This window comes from Centruroides vittatus, unplaced genomic scaffold (assembly GCF_030686945.1).
Source record: "Centruroides vittatus isolate TY-2023 unplaced genomic scaffold, ASM3068694v2 contig_1450, whole genome shotgun sequence".
Lineage (NCBI taxonomy): Eukaryota > Metazoa > Arthropoda > Arachnida > Scorpiones > Buthidae > Centruroides > Centruroides vittatus.
This window is the reverse complement of record NW_027120902.1, coordinates 688,492-712,968: the sequence shown is the minus strand read 5'-3', so window position 1 is coordinate 712,968 and position 24,477 is coordinate 688,492. Positions and strand designations below refer to the sequence as shown.

Below are 24,477 nucleotides of genomic sequence, written 5' to 3'. Positions count from 1 at the left end.
ATCCACGATTTTGTAAATCGCCCTAGGCGCCTTGGGTGAAAGAGCAGGAAAACGTAGGGGAAAAATAAAGAATAAAAAAAAAAAGAAGAGGGAGGGAAAAAAGACCGAATTTTGTTTTTGTACGATCGACAGAACACCACTATAGAATTACAAATATTTCTAGAAGAAGGTTTATTTCTACTCATAGAAAAATACTTATATATAATATTTTTTTGGTCGATAAAATCTTTATTTCTTTAAATTTAACTCCGAGTTAAACAGTGACGTAATAATAAAGTTCAGTTATTTTTAATAATAATAAAAAATTATAACAAATATATTTTTTAAATTTTAATATTTATTAAATATAAAATAAAGTAATAAAATAAATTGTGTTTTTGTAAAATAAATTTTTAAGAATCTTCCACTCTCCATCCTCTCCTCTTCTCTCTTTTTTCTTAACTTAAATTAAAAAAGAAAAAAAAAATTAAACTGAAAACATTTTTATGATTTCTTAAATTGAAATTTATTTATTCATAGATATATATCAAGGTTTTTTGGCCGATGTCAAAGCTATATTTTATGATTTAGAGCCTATCAAATCTATGTGATTTATATAGATTTTTTAAATTAGCAACATATTTTTTGGTCATTCTGAGCGCATAATAGTCACTGGAGTGAAAATAATAGCCAAAAAACATGGAAGTGGAATAGTTAAATGGTCGGGTAGTTAACAAAACCTGCATCAACTCATTAAAAATAGTGTTACCAAACCGCATAAAAGACAAAATGTGTAAGGAAGTATGTATCAGGTGCATAGAACAAATTCACTCGTTAATGAGAACAAAGACAAACTTCGTTATTAGCAAGGAGCCTCTAGTGGATGATGTTATCAGCACTACCGCTGGGACCGCTCACTGACACAAAGCCATTTGGTCTTTTGTTGCCTGCAGGCATAGAAGCAACCGAGTTCCACACGCTCCTCTGAGAGCCTTAATGGAGTACCACTGTGGATTGTCTGCACTCTTTACTTTTAACTCTTTATTATAAATCCGAAAAAGCTAAAAATAAGAAGGGGGGAAAATTTTTTTAAGCATTTATTCGTGAGAGTGTTACCAGATTGGAGGCAAAAGTAGAATTCTCTAACCGCTACCTCGGTTTCTAGAGTATTGAACTTTACAAGAAGTATCGCCACAGTGACTCCACAGAGAAACAATTTATCTTGGCAGTGAAGCATGAAAATTCCGCTGCTGCCTTCCTCTCTCATCGCAACTTACTCATAATACAACAATAACAGTTTGGTACAAATACTTTGTTGAAATTATAGCTTGAATTTTTTTCCGCTTTTCGTCTTTCAAAAGGTTAAATCTTCACTTTATACGAAAATAGTTCTTTAAAATCTCTTCTGCGTACACACACACACAGACATATATACATTTATTTATTTAATTAATTAAATTAATGTATTTTCTGGATAAAATGTAAGATTTTTTGTAGAGAATTGCAGGATTCTTGTATCATTTCTTTTCTACTTGTTAGTTTTTCTATATCTGAAGAGAACACTCTTAATAAATAGATGTTATTGATATCATTTCTATCCTTCGAGATGTTTTCTTATTGCTTAAGATGAAATTCTGTCTGTTCAATTCTAACTTAAACAGTAATTTCTGAACAAGCTGTTAAAAATAACAATATAATTTTAATAAATTTCACGCTAAAACATGCTAGAAAACAGTTGAAATTTATGTCTTTAAAGAAAAAAAAATGTGTTAAAATTTATTTAAGATTGGTTCTATTTGCGGTTTTTTATATACATAAATATAAAAATTTCTGACTTTTCGATGTTAGAAATGTATTTTTTTAAATAGATTTTGTGTGAATATTTATGCATACTTTTAAAATGGAAAATTTCTATATTTTAAATTTTTAAAATTAATTCATAAATAAAATATTTCATATTTTGTAATTAAAGTCGTTATCGTTTATTAAAATTTAAAAAATTTAAAGTAAATCCATATATACAGAATGTAAGCTTAAATATTAGGTGATAAAATTATTTTTCTGATGTTTAATCTGTTTCTATTAATAATATGCTAATTAATTTTCTTTATTATATTAAAAAATAAAGAAAAGGTTAAGGATAATTCTTTATAATGCCTATTTATCGAAAGATTCTATAATAGGAAGTGTAGCTATATGTTCAGAATCTCTCCACAACTTGCAAATTATTTTAATTACTCTTACCATTAATTAATTACAAAATATTTACAACAAAATTCAAGATAATTATATAACAATTTACATCGTTAATTACTTAATTCTAAAATGAATTTTTATTTTTATTCGATTTTTCTCAAGAATAATTATAATAGATATAATTTTTAAAGAAAAAAAATATATAAATAAATTAAACAAAATAAAAAAAAACTTCATGTTGCATCTCCATTTCTACTAATTAAATTAAGAAAAAGATTTTATTTAATTATGTTGGTTTTACTAATGTAATTTACAAACTTAAATATTAATAAGTTTAAATTTATATTTTATAATGTTTTCATGTTTAAATAAACAAAAATTAATTATTCGTAATTTTTCTATGCTATCTTTAAACTAATTAATATGATTGCATTTTTTAATTTTTAATATAAATAATGAGGACATACATATATGTATATTTATGTTAGTTTTAAATTTTAATGGCTAAAATAAAATAATTCTTGGTCCTATGTAACAATAATATTAAATGAGTAGTAAACAATAATATAATGATTCAAACATAAATCACTGTGGCCCCTGTAAAAGAGCTTTTCCCGTATGACTCGTTAAACGTTACAAAAGCTTTTCTCTTTTTATTTTTAATGCATTATATAAGAATATTTTGCCTTATTTTGACTTATTAAGCTAACTTAACTATTATTTTTTTATTTAAAAATGTTTTCAGTATATTAATGCTTTGTGCTACATTATAATCACTCTTATTTTCTATTAAACGTATTGATTATTTAATTCGTTATTGTTAAATTCTTATCCTTCAGTTGTTATATAAAATTTACAAATTATTTTATACTTTAGACCTTGTATTTATATTATAGTCTAATTAAATTTTATTTCATTTTATATAACTTAATTAAGTTATATAAAATAAAAACATTTATAAGTGTTTAATTAAATTTAAAAAGTTACAAATTAAATTGTATATATTCTTATTTTATTATAAAAAATTACTAGACAAATAAATCTTTATAATAATGTAATGTTAAGCAAGTAATTTTGAAGGATTTTGATATATTTATAAAGAATTTTATTTGTAAAACTCATATTTACGTTATATATCAATTATGAATATATATCAACAAAAATCTCTTAACTAGTTAAATATCTTATGATAAATATATCATTTTTTAAACTAGCAAAATATATTTTAATTTCTAGTACTTCCGACTTTAGAAGATCATCCTCAGGATACACAAGATCCTCAGGTTATATATTAAAGCTTTATTAATATTTTATAAGAGTTTTAATAGTAAAAAACTAATAAATATATTTAGGAACCATAAAATTGTAAAAGTTTTAACTTTTTATAGCATTTTTTATATTCAATCGCACTGAAGAAAGATTCAGTTTATAGGTCAATCGACATCTAAAATCAAGTAGACAAAATCTAAGAATGTAAGAACATCCTTCTATTGAACTAGAAATCTGTTTTTCAGACAATTAGTTCTTACTTACACTCTCTATGTTCATAGTAATTATAAACTCAATGTCTTCTGCCTTATACTTATCATTTTACTAGAGTTTTATCCTCAATTAATTTATAAAATTATTGTTCTTAAACATAAAAATTAAGAGTCAGATTCATACGAAATTATTATAAATAATTTCATAAATTTTAATGAATTATCTAACGAATTGACTAAATATAAACATAACTCACGATGGGATAATATGGGATCATTTTGCACCATCAAGCAAACTTAAAATGAAAATATATATAAAGTATGCACTCCTATAGAATTAATGCTGAAAGTTTTAGAGAAATTAAACATGTTTTTAAATGTAGTTTATATAATTAAATTTTTGCTGTAAGATAATTATATTTAATCTACAAATTTATATAGAAAAAAGGCCTCTCACAACACAATTATATATTTATCCCATATATTAAAGGGATGATGTTTATATTTAAAGGAGCGTTATTTGCTTTAAAAAATCCCATTAATATACACATATTTGTAGAAAAGAGGAATAGATTATTGTTAACATGTTGATTTAGCTCATGTTCTTTAATAGAATTTGCAGATTGCGATTCCTTTCGGCTAGTAAAAAGATAGAATTCTAAAGAGATAATGCTTTTTTTCCCTGCTAGATTTTCTATATTTACGATCTGTTAATATTTGTATTAGTTGAATATATTATCTTCTCCTTTTATATGTTCTTGTATCCAAGTTTTTATTTATTTTTTTATCTCAAAATTAATTTTATGCAATTTATTGTTTTTAAAACAACCGAGCGCAATTAATATGTAGCAAACTAAACTTTTCTTAATTAAATATTTATGTTTAGAAGTGATGAAAAATCGATTTTAAATATTTTTTTGTGTGTTTAAAGTAATAAGAGATGAAAATTTAAATATAAAAATATTAAAAATCTGTTTTTATAATCGAAGATTTTAGAAAATTAAAAGAAAAATACAGTGAATAAATTTAATTTATTTATTGTTATTTTTATGGTATAAAATTATATTTTTGCTACGAAATATCGAATAAAATATGAATATTTAATATTAAAATATTTGTGAATAATTTTTAACAATTTTCTTTTTATTCTTAAGATTATAAAATATAATATTTTGCATAAATTAAATTAAAAAATAAAAAGCATGAAAGTTTTAAACGCATTTTATTGTAATTTTATTACTTTTATACTGAATCATTTATTTAAAAATAAGAAATCGAATAAAAATTTTTAAAAATGTTTTAAAAAATAATTTAAAATTCATTTAAAAATAAAGAAAAACTTATTTTAAATTTAAAATTTATTACTGTATTTAAATAAGTAAAAATTAAAATAAATTTCGAATAAAATATATTAATATTTAATGCATAATAATAAAGATTAAAATAATATTTAAACTTTTACAAATTAATTAAAATAATTAATTAGATTTATATAACGAAATTTAATAAGAGTTTAGAAATATTTTTTAATGGAAAAAAATGATAATTAGTGTGATTATTTAACCTAATAAAAAGGGAATTTAATGAAAGATGAATTAAAATGGCTTATCAAGTATTTGACATTTTCGTGACTAGAATAGAACATTAGCAATAAAGTTTGACAAAAGAGCAGGTTTTCAGAGGCAAGTGATTAGGTCATGGATAAGAAAATCCTATTTAAAAGTCGAGGAAAATAATTATAGAATCAGGAGTAGATAAAGTATCGAGTTGTGACGCTGCTTGCTTTAAGTGGCTAATTAATCTTAACACATCTTCATTACTAAGTCAGTTGGGAGATAGGTTTGAACTATCACTGCTTTGAATATATAACCAAAATGCATTATCATTGAACACATATAATGACAAATAAATTTATTATCTTCAGATAAACTAAATATATCTGTTTAAATTGACAGAAAATAAATTTGCTCATTAAAACACCAGCTCGGACTAGAAACAAGTTAGATCTTTCTCTAAAATGCAAAAAAGTATATATAAAATTTTGTTTGTTTTGTACTTCTAAATGGGTAATTTATTTTCTTTTCATATTATAGATTTGTTTATTCTTACATTACTAATTTTTTTAAAGTAATTTGCTTCTTTATAGTTTGATAAAATGAGACAGAATGGTTAGAATATTCTCTGATTTTTTTTATTATAGAATAGGAATTTATTTATAAAAAATTTCCCTGTCTTCGAAGAAATTTTTTAATATATCTTAAAGAAATAAGTGTGAATAAAAATAGCAGTATAGTAGTAGTAGTGGCAACAATTAGGGCCTTCGAGAGCTTGCGTGGAGCCCGGAGTAGAGCGCACCATTTTCCTTATTAGTGTGCCCTTTCGCCATTGTTTTCAAACGAGATACGTAGATTATTAATAAAAATCAATCTTAAAAGTTTATTTTCTCTTATAAAAAATAATATTCATTTATAATAGTAGTAACCACTAAGGCCCCCAAGTTTTTTCTCTAATATATTAGGGGATTCCCCTAAATCAAAACTCCTATTACCTCTATAAAATTTGTGTTGTCAATAATTATTTTATTCAAATTTTGTCATTTTTAATTCCTTTAATTATTAATACCACTACTATTATTCTTACTCTATCGTAGTAGTATTAATAAGTAAAATAATTAAAAATATCGAATAATATATATATATATATATATATATATATATATATATATGATGAGATCAGAATATTATATAGTAATCTATAAAATTAACTTAAGAAAATCATTTGTTTTTTAAGATGAAGCTAAATAATTAATGAAAATAACTTATAATTTAAATTCATGAGATATGATTGAGAATTTCCAGATTCAGTATTTATTACTAAACAAAACACGATAATTGTATTTTAGTGTTATTTATTTATTTATTTAATTTTTTTTTTTTGGTTAGAATTATCAATTTGAAACACGTTAGTATGATCGTATTTATAATTATAAAAATAATTATAAACAGCATCACAGAGTGATGTGGTAAAATGATTAGCGAGGAAAAAAACGACTAAATTACAGTAAAATTGATAAAGAATATTAAATTATAAATAAAATACAAACAATAAAATATTGTTATTAATATTAAATAAGCCTATAGTTTTTTTAAATTTTTAAGACAATATTTTAATAAAATTTGCATAAAAACATTAAAAATTCTAGAAAACTTTTTACGAAAAACTGAAATTTTTTATTCCTAAAAAGAAAAAATATATATATTAATTAAATATAAAAATAAATATTTTAATTTTCATTTTAAAAATGAAATTTATTTTTTTAAATTTTTAGATTTTAATTACATTTTCCCTCGTTATAACATTTTTAAAAAAATAACTTTTGTAAAATCGTTTCCTTAAAACTTTATAAATTAGGAAAAAAAAACTATTTTTAAGTTTTTATTATTAATTTTAAAATTTTGAAATAAAAATTCTACTTTTCTAGAAAAATTAATCGAGTTTTTAATTTAATAAATAATATTATCATCATTTTTTATTCATAATTACGTTTTAATAAATAATAAGAATTTATATAAATATATAAAAGAAATTTTAATATGGAATCATCAAAGGTAGACCTTATTGTCTGGCTTATTTATTACAGATACTGTATACATAATTCAAAATGTGTATAAACCCTGGATAAAGTATTCTATCTGGGTAGACTACAATGGCTACCTGTTATATACAGATGCCAAGTATAATGAAAATGGGAGCAGCAGAGAATACAACATCCAAACAGATTCGACTCTTTTGTTGTTTAGTAATATCGTTCCTAAGATAATATTCTAACCTTATGGACGTATGACTGTATCATTAAGTTATAACTTGCGAGTCAACTGAACCCAGGAAAGTAAATGTATAATTTTGTTTTATAAAAAAATTCTTTTGTGGAAAATATATATGTATTTAAATTAACTACAAAACTTGATATAAATGTAATTTTTAGTACAAAGCTTTAATTTATTCATTTGATATTTTAGAATTTATTCAAGATCTCTTTATTAAAGCCTCGGGTCTTTTAGTATTTCTAAACTGGTCATATAGAAATAATTAGGTTCTTACAGGACAATAGTAGATAGTTTTCAATTGACTTGATTTTCGAGATGATAACCCGAAGGAAAGAATACGTTCTTAAGCTCTATTAAGATGTCACAATATGATATCAGATCAATTATAAGCTAAAATTTTAAATATGACTTAAAATCCCTCTGGAATCTGTTATCTTCTCCTTCTAAAAGTGATAAAAATTTCATTTGATAGAATAATTCAATTATATCTCTCATAATTATTGAATGGATCTCTTAGATTTCATTCAATGATCTCTTAGAATATATTTAACGCTTTGATATTATTATTTTTAGATCTCCTAAAAGCGAATATCTAAGTAATCTCTCAAAAACTGAAAAGATAGCCAAAGTGCCGCTATCTAAAGCTTTAAAAGAGCCATAAAAACTACAAGAAACATCTTATTTCTATCTTTTTCAATCTGAAACAAGACGACTGCAAATAATTAAAATATTACCAAGATAAATAACTTTTTTTTTAATTTTTGATCTAATCAAATTTACAAAACTTTATATTGGATTTTAAAAGTAATTATTATTACTTTAAAGAATTCTTTATTACCGCATTTTAAGCATACTTTTCTCTTTATATTTTCTTTGAATTTTTAAAGAAGTAATTACTTACTTTATTTATTTTTGAAAATAACAAACACGAAAATAACAAATTAATGTTGTTTCAACTTAAAATAAAATTAATGCATTATATTTCTCCTCGATGTTCATTTTTTAAATTAATCTGTATTTTTCTATGGTAACTAGTGGCTGAGGAACATCTGGATGAGGTTTTTTCTCTCAAAACGTTATTTTAAACTCTTGCTCCTATTTTAAGGCTATGTAATGTTAATTTAACAGCATAATATTAAAGATTAGACAAGTTTAGCTTTGCATACAGATATATATTAGTGAATGGGCATTAATTATATAGCTGAATAATGTTTAATTCATAATTCATGCATTACTCATTCATTAAGATTTTCTATAATGCTATATAATCAATAAATCATTAATTTACTAGAAGGTAAAATCCTCTTGTATCTAAAACAGCATTATCAAAACTTTAAAATATTAATTTTAAATTCTGTTTAAGAAAAGAACAAAAAAAAAAGAAACTCTTAAATTCATAGGAAATCATCAACATTTGCATTAAATTTATTTAATATTGTATAGTTAATCGAGTGACTTAACATTTTTATATGCTAGAGCGTAATTTAGAGAATAATTATTAAGTTTTAATTCTTTCATCAGTTGCTGTAATAATTAATTAAAGATTTTTAATGATAACCATTTTCCATTCATTTATGTTTAAAGAGTGATAAAGAATTGAGAAACTTTCCATTTCACAGATAATATAACTTTAATTATTACATCACAGGTTAATTCTAGACTTTGCTGCTTTGCTACAGAATAGCAATTTTAATTATTCGATGCTGTTAAAAGTGTCAAGAGAGCTTAAAACAAACAGTTTTCATTCATAAATTTGTGAAGATTACTGGTAATTTTATCCTATTCATCTAAGATTGAATGGTTCCAGCATCGTTTTGACAATTAGTTATTGGAAACAAAATGATAATACACTATTACGTCACTTCCAACATCATCATCCCTATATTATCACGCTTTCATTACGTCATCCGGTCGAATCACCGATGTTCACTACCTCTGATCAGTAGGAACAACCCCGTTTCCTCCGCGATTATGTTTTCATCAAGCGAGATAGCAGTTGCCATCATGTCAGGCCAGATCAAAACGATACTGGTCGTTACGTCACCGATAATACTGATCTTTCTCCTATTCATACATTAATGGAAATCAAAGCGGAAGTCATTATGTCAGTTTATACAGAAAAAGAAACGTTCTATGGATTAAATTGTCGCATTAACTATCACTTTGTGGTTAATTGAAATGATCCCGATAAGTTTAATTATAACCCTTCATTATTTTATCAAGTAAGCAACTTTACGTAATAACCTAAACATCAAAAGACATAAAATTATAATAACTCATCGCAAATTTTACAAAAATATAATTAGAAATCTTGTCAATTTTCATTTCCCAACCTGTAGTTCGCGATTTCCGAGACGTCTCGGCTTACATTACTTGATAATGTCACAGTATTTATTATATATAAAGGTTGGAGAGTAACGATATAATTCTCAAAATAATTAAACTCCATCTAACAAGAAAAAAAAATTAATTTATTTTTATTTAATTTATAGATTCGAAATAAAGGAATTTTCTATTATAAATATATTAATTAAATTGACTAATAATATATATATATATATATATATAAATAGAAAATAAATTGAAAAATTTTATTTTGAAATCTTGAAATTTTATAAGTTATCATCTAGATTAAAAAAATAAGACAAATTGAGTATTTAATTTCTCAAAAATGATTAACTACTCTTGGTTCAATTGCCAATAACTAGATGCCGGTGATGAAAGGAAATTGCTGGTTGATTATTAAATAATAAAAAAGGAAGACTTCTGAGAAGTCAGCAAGACAGGAAATTAAGACAGCTCAGCGGTTACTTCCCTTAATGTTTCCTTTTATACGACTTCTATCCTTTATTATTATTTTTTTAATTTTTTTCCCTTCTCGAAAGAGCAGTTTACAATTTTTTTATAACGAAAAAAGTTGCCCTTATACAATTCGTTTCAATCGAGTTAGAGAAGATCAGGAACGAAGTTACAAAGTTTCATAACAGATGGCGTGCTTTAATTCTTATAAATTCTGCATATGCATGCAAAATTATCAATTTTCAGATTGTTTTATTCTTTAAGGCATTCCGCCATTAATAAATGAGTTTTCCTCCCTCAAGATATTTACTCAGTGTTCACTCACTCTATTTTCTCCGAACATCTCGTTAAGTACCCACGAAATTACGTTTCCTATTTTGTTTTGAAGCTTCAAGAACAAGATCATGGAGCAGAAAAGGGGGTAAAAAAACATTTTCTTTTAAGGTAAAAAAAATCCTATAATTAAACTATACAACCTATTTTTGTCACTGGACGTTTTCAATCTTATTACATCACTACTGATAAAAAAATATATATATAAAAAGTATATATTGTGTCATAAGGGTTTTCATTTCCTGTTATATCATATAAGATCTCCATTACTCTTAACGTCACTTCTTCCTTACCATCGCGTCGTCATTGAGAGAAAAGATCGCCATTACGTCACAGAATGCGAAATGATACCTTTCAAAGATAAAAAAACACTTCGACGTCACATTATAGAGAGCCCTACAATACTTTACGTCATCAAAAAATAACACAAATTGGTCCTCTCTCTATATTGTAACTATCCTTTAGTTCGTCTAGCAAAAATATTTATTATTATGTTATGTATTTTAATATTATATGAGGAGACATTATTTAATTTTCAATCAGGAAAAATATTCTTTATTAATCAAAACCATAAACCATTTTTATCACTTCTTGTCTAAGCAAAAAATGTATTAGTCATCATAAAAGTGACATTTCTTGCCATAAAAACGCATTTTTTCCGTTTTTCTAAACGTACTTTTCTGATTACGCTATCGTTTCGGCGTTCATTTTTACGTCACTGTACCTATCACGTCACCTGTACAAAGTAATATGCCATTGGGAGAGGCGCATCTCTTCCGATGGTCCTTCAGATTAATGATCTTTATTACAAGAAAACTTTGCTGCTACCAAAGAAAACTCGACTACCATCCTCTCATAATTGCATCGAAGTGAGGAAAGAAAACTTATCATTTACTTTACATGATTTTCATCATAAGTTTCCATGACAACAGATGAAGCGGTTGGAGTGTTATGTAGATTAGAAAACTTGAGACGAAGTAAAAACGGAATAAATATATATGCATATACATGTACATTTTAAAAAATGCTAATTTTTAATATGATTGTTACTGTTAGATTAAATATTTGTTATTATTATAAGGAGAAATGTATTTTTAAATCTAAACATAAGTTAAAGAGATGCAAAAATCTGATCAATATAATTTATTTTTTTATCAATGCAAACGAGATATATCTATATATTTAGATTTCAAACAGAAGGAAAATGTTAATTAAATACAGTAGATAATATTTTAAATTGTTTTCTACAGTAAAATTTATTGTTCTGAGATTTATTTTATACAATGATATATATAATTTATAATTTAATATACCAGACTGTATTAAAACTGGACAAATTAAGCAAGTGGAAAATGGCAGTATTATTTAAATCGGACATTTTGTAATGAATAATGCAAAGAACACATTTAACTAGTAATGAAAAATCTTAAGAAAGCCACGTAATTTTCGATTGTAATTTGGTATAAAACAAGCAAAGTATAATTGCTGTTACAATGTTTAATTAGAAGTAAGAATATGGAAATGAAATTAGCAGAAGACACAGCAACAGATTATAACTTAGAATGACATTAGCATTGGCTTGATCCTGTTCTAGAAATTAAATTAGATTTTTTAAATATTTAAATTAGTATGTTTTTTAATTTAGTTTTAATTTTAATCCAGGGCCTTTGCTTTCAATATTATTATAAAACGAACTTTTGAAATTAAAAAATAAAAATTACTTCTAAACTTTAGCGCTTACTGTATGGAGACTTCTCTGCACGACAAGTAATAATAAGGAAAAGATGCATTTACAGGCGAAAGATTAAAAATAGCTCTTTTTAAAAATTGTTTATTCTCGTTATGTTTGGTGGTTATTTTTATAATTGAAAATTAAAATCAATAAAGTAAACAAAAGAGAATTTTTTCCCTTAATTAAAAATTAAAAGTTGATAATTAATGTTTTTTTAATTAAAATGATTTTCGCTTTTATTTGGATTGGCCAAATGATCATTTATCGCAGTTTATCCGCTCAGAATAACCGTTAATAGCCGAACGACAGATTTCGGCATACCTTCCTCCCCTTTGCTAAAGATTGGTCGATACCATGGTTGGTGGGCCTCGCTCGGTCACGGTCTGCGGCAGTAGCGAGCTTGTCGACGGCAGAATCGCAAGACAATTTTCCCAGTGTGGGGTTAAATCATTTCAGTGCAAGTTCAGCAACTTCACGAAATGTTTGTTGCTCATTATTCGATCGAGCTGTGCAGATCCTGCTACTGATCACGTGATCTATTACACTTTTAAAATCATCATAGTGTCAACGGATGACGATAATTATGTAAGTTGACATTTAATTTTTTTGTAAAAAAATTTCGTTAACTTATAAAAAACCCACTGCTTTATCTCCCGTAAACTTTCTTTATATTCTTAACTTAATGTGTAGCTTATCAGATAGTTTGGCAATGGTGAAGTACACTGAAAACCCTAATTAACTCCCAACTTATCCCTTCTCTGTGCTTCAGTCAACAGAAATCAATTATACTCAGTAAAGAATTTTTTTTTTCATTTTTTCTTGTGAATACAGTCCGTACAAGGAAAAGGGATAATTAAAACTTTACTGCATTCTAATCCTCTCTGGCTTGTTTTGAGATAATGCCAACTGCTTTTTATATTATACGTGCAAACAAGTAAATGAAATCTGATAAAATAACAACATAAACTTCTCATTAAAATTTTCACACTGAGATTGAAATAAAATAATTTTTCAGTTAAATTCTTTCCTTTCTTAAATTATGAATTTTTGAATAATTAATAAAAATACTAATGAGAATTCTAAGTTTGTTGATAATTATAATACTTTAAAGACACTAATTAGTAAAATTTTCTTTTCAAACTTTGATTATTTTATTAAAAATAATCGCTAACTTGCGATGTAATATAATTTATGCAAATAAAATACATTTTAAAATTGTTGTTTTATCTATTGTTACGAATGTTATATTTAAATTTTTAATTTTGCTAAATAGATATTTAATTTATTTTCCATTTTTTTAGATTGAACTATTTGATAACTGAAAATGTAACCAATGAAGAAAAATTTTTTGTCATATCAGAAAAATGTGCTCATTCTGGAAGATGGATATTGCCAATAACATCATTTCAATCATTTGGAAAGAAATTTTAAAGTAAGTTAGGTGAAAATTATTTCGTAAATAAGATTATTTAGTAAAACTGTAATAATAAATATAAATTTACTTTCATAACTTTGTTGATGTTGTTAAATGTAACATCTTTGTGAAAGAAAATGAAAGTCTTGTTGCATCTTTCTTTGTGGGAATCGCCACAGATTCTCAAAATCCCAAACAATAATAAAGAAACATCTTTTCATTTTTATAGTTGAGAAGTGCATTTAGTAGAAAATGATGACAAGGTTGTTTACTTTCTTACTTTTATATTTGTATAATATTTATCAGCCATTAAAAAAGCAGTTACAGACTTCACTAAAAGAATGCTTTTAAATTTTATAACTAGTTTAAATAAAATGCAACTATTAACTTTTGTTCTGGAGGTCGTGGAAATGGTTTTTCAGCCTTTCTCTCTCGATTTTTATTGATTTTACTACCTCAATTTCTAGTTCCTAACCCGCTAATAAACATTATATTTGATTTAAATTGAGAAATGATGATCGGTTCATATTACATTTAGATACGTACAAAATCTTTAAATGATTATTTATAACGCCAGAAATCAGTTTAGAATCACTAAAAATCACTATTTTTTTAAATATTAATCTAAAGTTAATACAAAATAGAATTATTTATGATTTTCAAAATAAGACGTTTCTCGGATGTAAGAAATAAAAGGATAAATTTCCTTCGTTCCTTTCATCCAACATAGAATTAACAAACATAAGTTTTCTTGGGCTTTTAGCCTTTTGAACTTTCTTTAAAATCGATAAATCCATGTTAAAACTTTCAGGAATTTATCACAACAACAGATTGAGACTGTATATAAAACTTTTACTGGCACCTGAGTCTTTGCTCCTCCATTGTGTTAAAGTGATGTTTATATTTCTTTAGAAAAGAAAACTATTTTTATCAAGAAATAAATAAAAAATAAAAATTTTACAGTTGATAAATTTATACATTAACTTCAAATAACTGCAATAAAATACCAATAAAAAATTAATAAAGAAAAAGGTTTAAATTCTCTGACATGAAAACAATTTTAAGTCTATTCTTAATATTTAAAACCGTCTTATATTATCATTTAAAGGTTATTAACCTCATTAAATATAAGTAAAATTACTGAAGAAGAAAAGATTAATATAACTAACAAACTTATTGTATATCTGAATACATGCCAAATGTAAATTCGATACACTATCTTTAAATATTCTAATTCTTAATTATAACAAATTAAGCAAAAATTGTTACAATTAATTATGCACGTTAATTTTAATAATATCTAACTCTTGTCAAACGTATCTATTCTAATCTTACATAAAATATAAGTTTACAACAGAAAAGAAGGGGGAAAAAATTTTGTTTTCTTTGAATTAATGTGACAACTATTAGCTAAGTGTGGATATTAGAAAATTTTGTGTATCTCAGCAGTTTTGAATTACATTGGAAGTGATGTAAATAAATGATCATGCAAATGAGATTGCCTATATAAAGTAACAAAAAAGTCTTTTTTATATGGGAAATTTTTTATACAAATCGCCTTTTTCTAAAAAAAAAAAAATTAGGAAAAAAAAGACAAATGTGCTTTTATTCCATTGGGATTATTTCTAATTCTTTCCACTTTTCCTTTCTAATTTTTACTCAGTGATATTTATAAATAAACATTGCTTTAAATTTTATTACAAACAATTCATTAATCATTTAAAAAATTCTCTTGATTTTAATTAAATAATCTGATTATTCCATTTAAAATGTTATTCTTATAACTTAAAACAATTTACGGATTTATTTTACTTACCTTAATTTTTATAATAAACTCAACAATGTTATTTTTTCTTATTTAACTTTTAAAATAATTTTTAAATTTAAAAAAACAAAAAAGAATTTAGTTTAGTTTTATTTAATTATCCCTCTCTTTGTAAATATCAATAAGGAAGATGAAAGTTTGTAATTTATTTATGAATTGTCTTGAAATTTTAATATTTTAAAAATAATATATTCATTTAAAAATTTTATATATAAAGACTTTTATTAAAAATTTTCTTCTTTTCCTTCCTCCTTTTCCTTTCCTTTACGTATTTTTAATAGTTTATTTTTTAAATATAAATAATATATAATTACATTAAAAATTAATTTTGTATAAAATATTTTTGCTGTTTTACCTCTTAATATATTTTAAAATTACTTTAATTTTGTAAAATATATAAAAATAAAGGAAAATTCATTTCCTGAAATTGAATTTACTCTTGATATCCGCTGTTAGTTCCTAATGAATTCTTCACATTTAAAATTTTCCAATTTTTATAACTAATCGTTAATTATTGCTTAATAACATTAATGGAAAACGATTATTTTTACTAGAAACGTACATTAATAAACATGCTCTCTATCTCTCTTTATAATAATCCTTTGTTTGTGGAAATATTTTCATGACATTGTAGCATCATGTCTGTTAACTGTGTCTCTTCTCTTCGTGATGTGAGTGATGATGTGTTTGTCTGCATCTGACGTACTTAATTAATTAGAGAGGACCCCGCTGATGAGACTTATCGTAATTATGGTTTGTGTGTTTGTGATTTTTTTATATTTGCTTTAACTGGATTTGTTTATTGTCCCATTTGTGTAGGACGTTACAATAACTTATGATGAGTTTTAATCTGGATAAATTACTGACATCATTAGTTAATTAAAATATTAATTTTAATATTTGTAAAGTAGATTGAATATTTTTTTATTACTGAATTTTGATTTGCTAAATGAGTTCTATTACAAGTTAACGACCGTTTTTAAATGCTGTTTTTCCTAATCAGAAGAGGCTTTTATTTTTCTTAATTGAAGTTTTAAAGACTGAATTAACTGCAAGAGAAACTATTTCCAAATAAAATATTCTTTGATAATTTTAATTATTTATTAAGATATTTTATATTTTACCTAGTAATATTAATTAAAAATAATTAAAGGTTTTGCACTCATCACTAAAGCTATTTCATTCTAAGTCAATAGTAAATTATTCATATATAAATTATAAAATTTTAATTATTTTATATGCAAATAACCAAAAATTACCATTATTTAAGATTAATTCAACGTTACTGTATTCATGGTTTAATATTTTATGTAATTATTATTAATTCTTGATTGCTCGTAAGCTCGTAACTGTTATCTTAATTTTTAAGTTTTAATTATTAAAATACAATATGACATTTAAATGAGTACATTTTCTTATATTATTTTCGTATTAAAAGTATTTATTTGAATCCCTATAATGTTTATAATTGTTAATTTTTAAATAAAAACAATTTATTTAAATAACTAATTGATTCTTTCTCAATCTGTTATATGAGAAACATGCTGACAATATATTTTGAATGAGGCATTTAAACGTGCTTTTGATAATTATTTAATTTTTTGAATTAAAATATATAATATATTTAATTCTACTCGTATGTATCCTAGAATATATAACGAATAACAAATTACAAAGCAGGATATTGTTATATACCCTAGGATGTATAACGAATATCCTGCTTTGTAATACTATTAATGCTGTTTATCGATTATCCTTATAATATATAAATTACCTCAATAATATATTAAACTTCATATAGAGACATAATTCTTATTTATCTAGCTACATATAAGCTCATAATATTAACGATTATCTTGATAATAATATTGTTAATATTACGAGTCTATGTTGCTGGATAAATGAGAATTATGCCTTCGTGGGAAGTTCAATGTATACATATATTATCAGGATGATCTTTAATGTCCTTTGTAATATTGTAAAGACTTTGTAATACTATAGAGACGACTCGTAGTACTCTTTAAAATGTCCAACGTCACAGAGAATTTACTTTTTATTTTAAATTTCTCTCCAAACTTTTTGTTGTTCGTTTCTTTCATCAGTTTCACGTCTCTGAAAAATCTTAAAGTTATTTTTATAAGAAATTAATAAATACTTAAGCATAATGCTTAAGAATTTATTAATTTCTTGTGTTCTCCAACAGAATATTGATAAGATTAAATCTTGAAAGAGCAAATATAATATTGCTTACATGCCTAAATATTTAACGTGGATGTTTATCAGTTCATTTATATTAATTTACACTGATGGAAGAGAAACCACGCAAGAAGAATGCTTAATATTTAATAATTATTTTGTTTATTTTTAACATACCTAGTTTTCAATAACGTACTGTACATTAAGTTTTGAGTACATTTAATAATTTAAATAAATTCGGTTTCAAATTAATAACATTATAAATTATATACTTTTACTGATAAAATTATCTTTTCTGTCACTGATATGCTGTTATAAATCACTTAAATTATTAATTAAATTAAATTATTTGTACATTTAAATATTAATATATCAAACAACGTAACATTTATTAGTAAATTTTATGATTTTATAATTGATAATTAACTTATTACATGAAGAAATTCTAATATAAGTTATTTTATTCCTATTTACTCTAGAGCATATTTACTAGAATTCTACAAAATATTCATTTATTAATTTTATGATAATAAAGTTTTATAAATTTAAAAATATTATTGTAAAACTTTGATGAAGTTTTAAACATTAGATATGAATGTCGGTGAACTTCAAGACATTCCTTAAAGCTATTTTAAATATTTGGTTATAAATTCATAAATATTCAATATTATATAATACTTTATTATTATTAAATATTTTAAATTAAGTAACTCGTTCGCTAAAATATAATATATTTTTCACTTTATTTTTCATTTATATATAAGAAAATTAATTATTAAAAATGTATGCTAATTACATTTATTCTTATGTTTTTATTCATTAACGATTTTACGATTTTGTTGATCAACTTTACCGGATAATAATTAAAAGAAGTTTAAAAAAACATTTCCTTTCTTTAAATTTCAAGTCATGTTTGTAATTTCCTCAGAAAAAATCCATTACGTTTTTAACAAAAAAAAAGGGGGGGAACAAGTTTAAGGATAAACTAAAGCTGAAACGAAACTTTAATAAATAAAAGTAGTGAAAGAAAAAGCAATATAGAGCGTCTTTTAAACTTGAAGACAGAATCGGTATATGAGCATCATTTGAGGTTAGAGAAACATCTGTTACCTGGTTGGAAAGTGTAACCCGGGTGGTAGGTGGGGGAACGACCTCGGTGGCCGGTCCATGACGTGTCATTTATCACATGCTAGTCACGTGATCCGAAAAGGGAATTGATGCAACATCTGTATCCAACATTAGGTATCATTTAGCCGAGTTTTGAAACCTGTAAGCATTCCATTACTCTAAAGTCCTGCTTATGACATTGCTGTGATTTATGTTAGAAATTATACTGTAAATCCGATAAGGGTTTAAATATTTTACTATTTTTAATAAATGAATTTTCCTTTAATGATCTTTCGAACATAATGGATTTTTCTCTACTTTATATAACGAAAATTCGTCGTGCCATTTCTAATGAGAAAATCAAAACGTGAGCCTCCTCTTATCGTTGCTGTTGTAATAAGAAGCATTGTGACAAGGAGTGATAGGTTGAGAATGACAAAGCCAAGTTGGTGTGTGCACAAACACCAAAGATCTGGTCCCGGTGACCAGGAGATTGATGTTAAGCTAACTGCAGAGCGGGCCAGATTGTATTATTCATGAAACATGCACGGGGGTGAAAAAGATGGAATATTTGTTAATGCTTTATCCAACCCTCTAATCTGGTGATAAGAACACAAAAGGAATATTATTCCTTATCCTTTTGTCCTCATCCCACAACAGAAGATTTGAATTTTTATTTATTTATCAGTTTATCTACAAAAATCCCTCAAATCTAGATATACACACCTCTATAATCTATTTAAAATAAGGTTACAAATGTTAAGAAAGCAATTATCGAGAGGATAAAAGTAAAAAAAAATTACACGTTTTGAGCTGAAAAATTATCATTTAAGAAATTAGTTGGATCGATATGCATTATATCATATCTATTCTATGCTAAAGGCATTGTTTTATACTTATTTTGTCAATATTTTATTTTTGCTTCGAGTGACAATGAAGAAAATCGGTTATGTCTTTTATCTCTTCTTTAAATTAGGCTTATAATAATTAAAAATGACCTTTTTCTGCTCACTAAAATTTCGCGATTAAGTGAACTTTAATCAAAATTTTATTGATGTTACATTAAATGAATCTATGTCATTAAAGCATCTCTTAAAAAACACGATTTCTAAAAAGAATTGAATTTTAAAAGCATCACTTTTTAGTAATATTTTCTCATATTTTTTAAAGAAAATCTTATTAAATTAAGTAGATTTTTCTTGTGTTTTTCTTCTCAAGAAACTTTTTTCGTTATTTCGGTAGCTTTGAAAAGATAGAAAAGAAAAAGTATAAAGTAAAAATCTTGAAAACCGAAACAATTTTTACTTCAAAAAATTCTCGGAAATTTTTATATTTAATCCTTCTTTTCCATATGTTAAACAAGAAAATATTTCTTGAAGAAATTTAAATTTTATATACTAAGAATTAATGTTTGCATTGTAGATTTATCGAAGAAAGTATGATCAAAATTGCAGTGCAAATGTGTTAATATATAATTCAATAATTCATAAGTTCTATCTTAAAATAGTAATTTTTCTTTATAATTATATATAAAAGACATTTAATAATTTTTTACATATTAACTACATTAACTGTTAAATTAAATTTAAATCCATCATCTATAAATTTTATATCCTAATTTTTCTAAAAATGAATTGTAAAATCAAATAGTTGATAAGCACTTATCACCATTATTTATAATGATTCCAAGAGGAATCCCGAATTAATTGAATTTATTAAAGAATTATTCATTTATGATCACTTAGCACGGTTTAAATTTAAAATCAGCTCTTAAACTTTGAAGTTAATGTCTCTTAAATGATATATGGGAGGAAAATTGTGTGGTTTTTTAATCATTTTTTTAATCAATAACTTCTTATTAATTTAAAAAGTTAAATGTTCTCATTTGTCGCATTTTTATGTCAAATCAACTAGGGATTGATCGATTAGTCTATCTAAACTTAATACTATTAAATTAGACCCTGTGACTCACACTAGATATATCCAATAGACTTCAACTTCCTCCCGATCTTGTTGATGCAAAACGAACTTGACTCATGTTGTATGATGAAGCAAGCTATTTTAGCTTAGAAAAATATCAAAAAATTGCTATTCCTTACGTATATTGCTACTTCTACTAACTTATTATCCATAATTTATAGGAGAAATCCCCCTCTTAAGTTGGATATTAAGAAACTAATTAAGTAATTAATTTTTTTTAAATTTTAGTTAAAGGAAGATTAAATATTTTATACTAATAACATCTTCAGAAATATTCAACAGTTTGGTTGGCTTAAGCAATTTATTCTTTAGAAGAATTATGCCATTGAGATAAATTGTAAACGCTTGCACAGCAACAGAAAAATAATTTTAATTAACTTCTAAACTAAAACTTTTCAAAACGTTATTAAAAATTAATTATCAGAGAGAGTGTGTGTGTGTGTGTGTGTTTAACTAAATTTAAAAATTAAAAATACAGTATAAATTAAATTTTTAAAACGTTATACATTTTATTCAATATTTAATTTTTACTTTAGGATGAAATAGCGTTTAGTTAATTTAACGCAAGGTAAACTTTAATGAAATTTTATACATTTAAATAACAATAATACAAATTAAATTGTTAATTTTTGTTAAAAATTGCTTTAATAATTAAACAAAACATTCATTTAAGCAAATATTATGTGGAAGGAAACGTTATATGTCCTAGCAGATCACGAAAAGTAGCAATAATCGATACAACTGTTATTTCGATCATACAAATTCATAAATGATATCCACGTAGCGTGCAAGAGTTTCTTATATTCACTTTGATTTTTTTATATATATATACATTCTTTTGAACACATTTTGCGTGCTTCAAAGAAAGAAAACCAAGTTTCGAGTAGTTAGTTTCCATCCACTTACGCTTGGAGTGAAAAGATGATAAGCGATGCCTCGGTGGAAAATACTTAAAATTAACTTTAAATCGGTCATTATGTTAAAAGAATTGTTAAAAATTACCCCGGGCAAAGTTTTGATATTTTTAGATTACGATTTAATGATAATTAATACAAATTTATTTAACGTATTATCATCCTCATTCCCCTTCGTCCTTTCTTCAGCCTATATCTTTGAGTAAGCTCTACTCCTAATGTTTAATAATAATATTATACATGTAAATAAATTGCTTTTCTATTTAATTTATTATTTTTAAATGTTTATAACATTCAAAATTATTTTTTAAATATATAAATTTAATTAAGTTATTTAATACTGACTTTATCTTAAATATTTTTGTAAATAAATATTGATGATACTATATAAATTGTATAATTATATTTTTCAATAATCTTAAATAAATGACATTATTTAGAGTGTAAAAAAATTATTATTAAAAAAAATAATAAATGAATGAATTCAATGTTTTGAATACGCTAGGAAATTGGCTTAATTTATTTTTTATTTTATAAAATTTTTATTAAAATCAATATAAAAAAACTGCTATAAGAGCAAAAGTCTTTTATATTTAAATATAAGCAAACGTGTATTAAAATATTTTAATATCAATTAAAAGATTTCATTATAATAAAAAAGTTTAAATAAATTTATATTAAATTATTTTTTATTATTAAAAAGAGAAATTAATTAATAAAAACGAAAATTACATTATAACAGACGTTACGTAAACCTTACATTTTATATAAATGTAAATTAATACGATTTCCCTATAAAATTAAATATTTAATCAATGGTAATTATTTATATATATTAAAAATTTATCTTTTATCTAAAATAATAATTTAATTTTTTGGGATTTTTAACATTAAATTTATTTATTTATTAATTAAATTATATTATATATATATATATATATATATATATATATACAATATCTTATAATTCAACAGAAAAATAACAATAGCAAGCCATATTAAATATTTATTCAGATTTCATTATCATTTATTATCTTAATGTTAAATATATAATAGTAATTTAATTTATATTTTATTGTATTATGTACAATTGTATTAAGTATCAATATAATTAAAAATTATGTAGTTTATTTATTAAATTGCCTACAGCAGAAGTCTTTATAATGTATATATATATTTATTTTAGTTTACAACTAGTAATTTTACTTAAAGAATTACAATTAAAATTTAATTTCTTATATAAATTTTATATAAGAAAAATATTAATATATACGCACAATAAATTCCTCAAATAATAAAGTAAGCCTTGGTTGTTATTATAATATTAGTCAATTAGTTGCAGCTACTTAATAATTGCTTATAACTGGAAGTTTTACATAATTTTTAAGCATAAATCATCATTTAAACCATCAAAAGTTATTCTGTCATCAATTATAAGCGGTTAAACGTCGATATACTAAAGGAGTCGACTTAATTATAAAATATTTAAAGGCATCTTTTGATAAGGTAACCTACAACATATATAAATTTAAAAATGTAATTTATAAATCACTAATCAATAACTTCATTTCATGATAATCTTCTCAATTTTCTTTACAATTTATAGAATATTTTAAGTGAACTAATCAAAGTTAACGACAAACTGTTTAGGAGGACGTCGTCAAAGTGTGAAGAAATATGGGTTTTGGGGGATTCTTTGTAGATATGGTGGATAATATCTTGTCAAAACTGTAACTAAAGATAACAGTATTTCCATTAGACACCCAATCAAAGTACGATTATCGGTTCAACGTGAAGTAATTAGAGTTTTATAATTACTAACCGAATCAGAGTAGTCTTATTACACAATTAATACTGTACTTGCTGTTCCCTGTAGATATAAAACAAATATTTTAAGTAGATAAGGAGGATTGACTCATAGACGAAGGGATTAACGCTTTAATGAGCAAATTAACTTAATTGTGAAAAGATTCATGTTTTATAAATTAACTTTATTTAAGAGCATATATATATGTATATATATTTGCATCCATAAATCCTAAAATTAGACGAAACAAAAATTTTTCCATCTTCGTGTGAACTGAATATTTCATGTTATTAATATATAATTTTTTTAGAATTATTTTTTAATTTAAAAAAAACACTTAATGGGATATTTCTATGGGATTATTCTTTACTTTTACACTAATAAAATTATGACCCGGTGATAAATAAAGTTGACTTTTAATGTCATTATAATCTTTTCTGAAGAGTAAATTGTTTAAGAAAGGATTATTGTGTTGGATCTTATTAATGTTAGGGAAAGTGCCATTTTTTCATTGCGTGTTATACCGTAAATTTCTGAATTATAATGTAAATAAAGTGCACATAATCTCCATGTAAAAGAATTAAACAATCATATTTAACTTAATAGCTTATAATTTAATATAAACTTCGATTACTTTCTAATGAACATTGCGAATAGATTCCGCTAACGTGATGTACTTTTTATGATTTATTTATGTTTAAAATAATTTAATTATGATAAAATTTTATTCTTCGATTTATTTTTATCATTTTTACGTTTATGTAAATACAGTTTTTTTATGACTTTTAAAGATTTTTGTGGTAGCAGCAGTTAATTAAGCTGGCAAAGTAAATTGCATTTTTATTTTATTTTATTATTATTTTTCTTTTTTATTCAAAAAATGAAAT

At 24.0% G+C, this 24,477-nt stretch overlaps 1 protein-coding gene across 1 annotated transcript in view; it reads left to right on the top strand.

Moving 5' to 3' along the window:
• The first annotated feature begins 12,752 nt into the window (after positions 1-12,752).
• LOC136968353 (leucine-rich repeat and immunoglobulin-like domain-containing nogo receptor-interacting protein 1) overlaps positions 12,753-24,477 on the top strand; it is a 47,668-nt gene continuing 35,943 nt past the window's right edge. Inside the window, exons 1-2 of the mRNA XM_067262362.1 lie at positions 12,753-12,932; positions 13,649-13,779. The gene's annotated coding sequence lies outside the window, so the exon portion shown is untranslated. The remainder of the gene's footprint in view (positions 12,933-13,648; positions 13,780-24,477) is intronic.